This window comes from Eleutherodactylus coqui, chromosome 5 (genome assembly GCF_035609145.1).
Source record: "Eleutherodactylus coqui strain aEleCoq1 chromosome 5, aEleCoq1.hap1, whole genome shotgun sequence".
Lineage (NCBI taxonomy): Eukaryota > Metazoa > Chordata > Amphibia > Anura > Eleutherodactylidae > Eleutherodactylus > Eleutherodactylus coqui.
Window position 1 is genome coordinate 197,400,234 of NC_089841.1, and position 5,697 is coordinate 197,405,930.

Here is a 5,697-nt window from a genome sequence, read left to right on the forward strand (position 1 = left end):
TCACCATTTAAATAAATAAATGTTATGTATAAAAATATCGGTATGTATTTTTTTGCTACATTTTGACAATTGCAAATATATAGTAAATAATTAAAATGACTTTAGGATATCAATATAATTGAGATTAATTGCTAGCATGAGATAGTACAAACACTTATGACAAATGCACACAACAGCAGAGCCCCTCTCTATATGCGCTTTTAGGATATGTGGATCCCATAAAGGAGGTTTCGTGTTTGAGACCCCAGTTTACCCTTTTCATTTTCCGACATACATGGCATCATCATGGACACTCTCTGGCATCACTCATATTAGTCCTTGTCCCCAATGGGGCTCATAATTTAGTTTCCTTGTCTTAAATACACACATCAAAACTAGGACCAGTTTCATAGGACACCAATGAAATGTATAACTTAGGTTATATTCATAATGGTATTTAAAGGCTCCGTCAGGAGGCTGTATTACAGATACTGTACCGCCTAAAGGCTCATCTACACAGAACGATGATCACTTAAATGACAGTTTGAGTGATCATTTTGCATAAACTATTAAGTAGCTACTCAGCTACTTAAGAGCAATTAAGTGTGCAAATGAAGCCTTAGCTGAAAGCAGTTAATAGCCCCAGGGCTTCTATCTGCATTCAGTTCCTTTGTTCTCCAAGGGGAAACAATGCTATTAGCACTCCCTGTGGAGAACTGCTGATAAGACCAAAGGACGATTTTTAGGTTGGACTGAATCTTAACGATCAGCTGGCAGTGCACGATGGCCATGCATTTAGACGCAACGATTATCACTCAAATGATCACATTTTAGCGATTTTTGAGCAATCATCGCTCCGTGTAAATGGGCCTTTACAGCTTGCAGTACTATTGTTCCTATCAAAATGACTCATTGCAACTTCAAGATAACATGGTACTTTTAACTGCAGTTTTGCATAAAACCATACATAGTCCTACATAAAGCCATAGATAGCACATTGCGATGTAATGATAAGTTGTGGTAAAGTGATAAGTTCACATCTCAACAATAATTTACAAATGTAACATAAATATAGAAATATCTTAGGCTGATGTGGTGCGGTTTGTTAGCAAACCAACTCTGCCCTCATGTGTATGCATTACGTAACTACATGCTATGCCTTACACTCACTCTTCATCACCATAGTATCTACTGGGTGGGCCATGGAAAAGTAGGCCGGCACCACACAGCAACCAATCACAGCACAGCTTTCATTTCTTATACTGCTGAGGTAATGTAAAAAGGAGGTAACATTTTCTGTGGCCCACCCTGTCCAACAAACCTCATTGGAATGTTGTTTACCTGGAAATATAATTAAATGCACAAAGAATAAAAGAAAAAACAATATACATTTTTCAAAGATTCTGCCAGTGTCTACAAAAATAGTCCAGTGGGACAACAAGCAAAGGGACCTCCACGTTGGTTTGTCTTGAGTATTTTGTGTATTTTAAACAGGTGACGCCTTTGCATTACAAATATTATTTCTAATTCCACTAAGTAATTTTGCTGAGTGGTAAGTTATAAGCTTTTAAAGTATGTGCACATTTTTAGGACACATATATAATATAACATTTACTTACTGAAATTTAAATTTTTCTGTAATCTGTAGACATTACAGCATTGGGGAGACAAGTTAAAGAAGCTGACCCACATTTTTTTTCATTAAAATCAGGTTCTCTACCATAAAAAATAGCAAACTAGCTAATACTCGCCTCTCCTGGCTCTGGCCATCGACAGATATGGGTCTCCCTCGTGATGCAATGTTTACAGGCTGCAGCAGTCCATGTTTGGGACATCAAAGGTTGCTGCAGCCAATGCCAGAGCTTGGCGCTCCAGTGCTGAGCTCTGTGATTGGCAGAAACGGCCTGTGATGTTCCGTACACTGCAGTCTATACACATAGATCAGGTACAGAAAACAGAACTGCAAGGCTGGACATGTAGGAAGCCAAGAGAGGTGAGTGTTAGGGATCACTAGTGTGGACCCACTCAGTCAACCTACCAGTTTTTGGCATAGAACCAATCCATTCATGGTTAGCAGCTGACCTTTGGTGATAAGAGGCTTCATTACCAGGCAATAAGAAACAGACCGGTGAGGAGCAATATAGATGGAAAACCTTGACCTTCGCAAGTCAGGGAGATGAGAGCAACCCTGCCTAGAAGTGGGGTAGGCACCCTGATAAGACCGGCCCCACGGTCTTCCTCTCAGCCCTAACTAACCCTGACAGGACACTGAACACACAGAACAGGGCCCAGGAATATTGCAGGGATGGGAAGTCAAAATGAGAAGCGTACACGGACATAGCTGAGGAATAGGCAACGGGATACAAGACAGGAGGCATACAAAGACTGGAAAACAGCAAACAAACAAACACTGATAAAGTAAATCATAAGCATGGATAAGAAGACAGAGACAAGACCTATGCTAGGTGTCAGAGGCATACATACAACAACACTGAGGCAAAGAGGGAGGGTTCCCAGCTCAGCTAAATAGGGAGTTAATTACCAATGCTCTACAGCTGAGCTAGAAGCACTGGAGCAGGTAACCATTGAAGTGCTGGACAAAAGTATGTAGCAGTTCAAGTTACAGGGGAAGCAGGGTGATGCCTGCGTCTGCCAGAAACAGCAGGAGACAGACAAGTCTGAGCTGCAGACCTAATAGTGAGTGATAGCTTTCTGTCACCTTGAGCACTGACATGCCAAAGTTCAAGCTCTATGTGGACAGGTTAGAACCTATTGTGTTTGGTAAAAGTTGAAGGGGAAAATCATGTGGCCGCTTGACATACTTGACCCAACAGCTCTTGTCCAAGTTCTGTCCATAATGTTGCAGTAGTCCGAGTAGAATGAGCTGTGAGATGAACTGGAGTATTATGTTCCATAATAGAGTAACAGTCTCTTCTGACTTGTCTGATCCAACAAGGTACCGTAGCTTTACTAGATATCTGCGGTTTATTAGAACCCTGAAATTGTATGCTTCTGATATCTAAAATGTTGGGAATCTGGACGGTAATTTAGAACAACTCTCGAGACATTTTTGGTGTGAAGAGATCTTTATTGTTCTTTTTTTGGGAAAAAAAACAGGAAGAAGAATTTTCTGATTGAGGTTAGCTGCAGGAGCCGCTTAAGGGAGGAATCCAGCATGATGCAGAGGATGAGACAGTGCTTAAAGGGGTTGTGCAACTTTTTTAAAATAGTTTTTGGACCACATACCCAAAACTATATTAAAGGAGTATACTTATTGTGGTGTCAGATGGTTGTTTCAGTGCTCTGCCACCATGGCATCTGACAGGTGATGTCACTGGATCTTTTGGCCTGGTGTAGTCCCGTAAATCTGCCGCATGAACTTCTAATGTATAAGCCCCTAGGAAAGTTTATGAGGATTTCACTGATAACATCCTGTTGGGTCTCCCATTGGCTATAGTAGTGGTCACATGGGTAAACAAACCATGTGACCCCTGCAACTAAAGTAAACAAAAGACTGTACCAGCGGCAGGGGATTAGCTGTTTCCTTGATACTACATAGTTCGTCCCCTCACTGCCACCAATGATTTTAATGTTGGAAAACCTCTTTAAGATTCCAAAGACAAGGCTTCTTAGATAAAAGAGCCTGTAGTTCCCCCTCATTCTCCAGGCTGAGTTCACCGATACCAGAAATAGCATTTTAAGTTAAATAAGATTGGGACTAGACTCCAACATTGATTCAAAGGGAGGACCAGATAGCACTTTGAAAACCAAAGACAAGTCCCAAGGTGATATAGGATTATGAAGCACTGGATTAAAATTTCTGATGGCTTTGAAGAATCTTCTTCCAAGAGACGGATTCGAAAACTTTGAGCCTAACTGCACATTTAAAGCTATAAAATGTTCTTTTAAGGTATTATATTTGAGGCCCGTCTCAAAATCATCTTAGAGAAACTGTAGTACTGAGGATAAAGAATCTGCAACAACTACAGTCGTGGAGCACTAGGAACTACTGTATAAGTCTTCCCAATCCTGCTGTGTACTGTCATTGTCTCAGGTCTTCTGGCTGCTAATAGTGCTTTGATTACTTGATCAGAAAAACCCAATTGCCTTAGATTTTCCCGCCACTAGTCTCCAAATCTCCAAAGAGTGTACATCTGGGGGTGAAATATGCCTTTCTCAGATAGGAAGTCTGGCTGACCTGGGCGTTTCCAAGTTTGTCTTTCGCAGGAGTGAATGAGATAGAAAAGGAAGCCCTGTGGGTCCGGAACGGCATAATCACAATTGTCTCTGCTTGCTCATCCAATATCTTCCCAAGTGTCTTATGGATTAGCGGAAGAGGAGGAAAGATATAAACTAGTCTGCTCTTCCAGCTAATTGATAACCCATCTATTACCCAGTGATACCCCTGACAGGATAGGGAGCAATATTTATTAAATTTGACGTTGTCTGGAGAAGCCATAAACTGTATCTTTGGAAAAAACAGCTTGTCTGTGAATTGTTTGAAAAGCTCCACTGTCCTGGGTGGAGAAAGTTGCAGCTGAACCAATCTGGTGTCACATTTGGGTGACCCTGAATATGCATTGCTGATATACGCTGGAGATATTCCCAGGGTTTCTCCACATGGGCATCCTAGCCCATAATGAAGACATCTGTAGTGAGAACTACCTAAAGAAGAAACATCAGATGTGTTCCATGGATAAGTCTGCCTGGTTTCAACCAGCATCTCAGATCTTTCCTGTCATGCTCTCTAGATGCATAAAATGATTAACTAGCCTTTTGCTCTTGTCCCACGATGACAGGATGTGTGCTTGAAAATAATGGATGTGGATCTTGGCCTATGTTCATCCAGCTCAGCCTTCCTGACTCCAATCTGGCAGATTGACAGGTGCAACCCCCTCATAAACCCATGCTGATATGGAGTTATATAACTATTTTCATTGAGATACTCCAGGATAGCGTTTCTTAGAAAAACCTCAGAGAGTTTACCCACCATAGATGTCAGATTTACCGGACTGTAGTTTCCAGGTTTGCTTTTTGGCATCTTTTATGATTATTGGCACCATATTAGCTAAGCACCAATACAGTGGAACAGACTCCATCACTATAAAGTCCTTAAATATAAGAAACAATGGTCTACCACACTCCTTAATTCCTTAAAAATCTGGGGGTGTATGCTATTGGGACCTGGCCATTTGTCTATTTTCATCTTTTTAAGGCAGCTCTACACTTCTTCCTGGGTTAGACTGGTAAGATTTAATGATGAGTTTACTTTATCACTCTGCATCTCACCTGACATTTTATTTTCCTTAGTGAATACACTGGTGAAAAATCTATTTTACAGCTTTGCCTTCTCCTCATCATTACTTTTTAAATCTTTTTATTATTTATATAGTTGAAGAAGAGTTTAGGTAATAATAATTACCTCATTACGATTTACCACTTCTATTTGCCTTCATAGTAGATTTTTTTTTAGTGGCTTCTGTTATTATTTGGTGACCCACAGCAAGTCCCTATGAGGATTTTCTAATTGTTTTTCCTTCCATATATCTCTACTGACAGAGACTCCACATGTTCATCTCCCTCACATGTATCTTCCTGTACTATGGGCTTTAAACAGGACTTTACATAAATACAAACCCCTCCGCCTTTCTGTTTTTTATGATCCTTTCTGAACAGACTATAACCCTGTAAATTCACCACCCAGTCCCAGCTTTCATC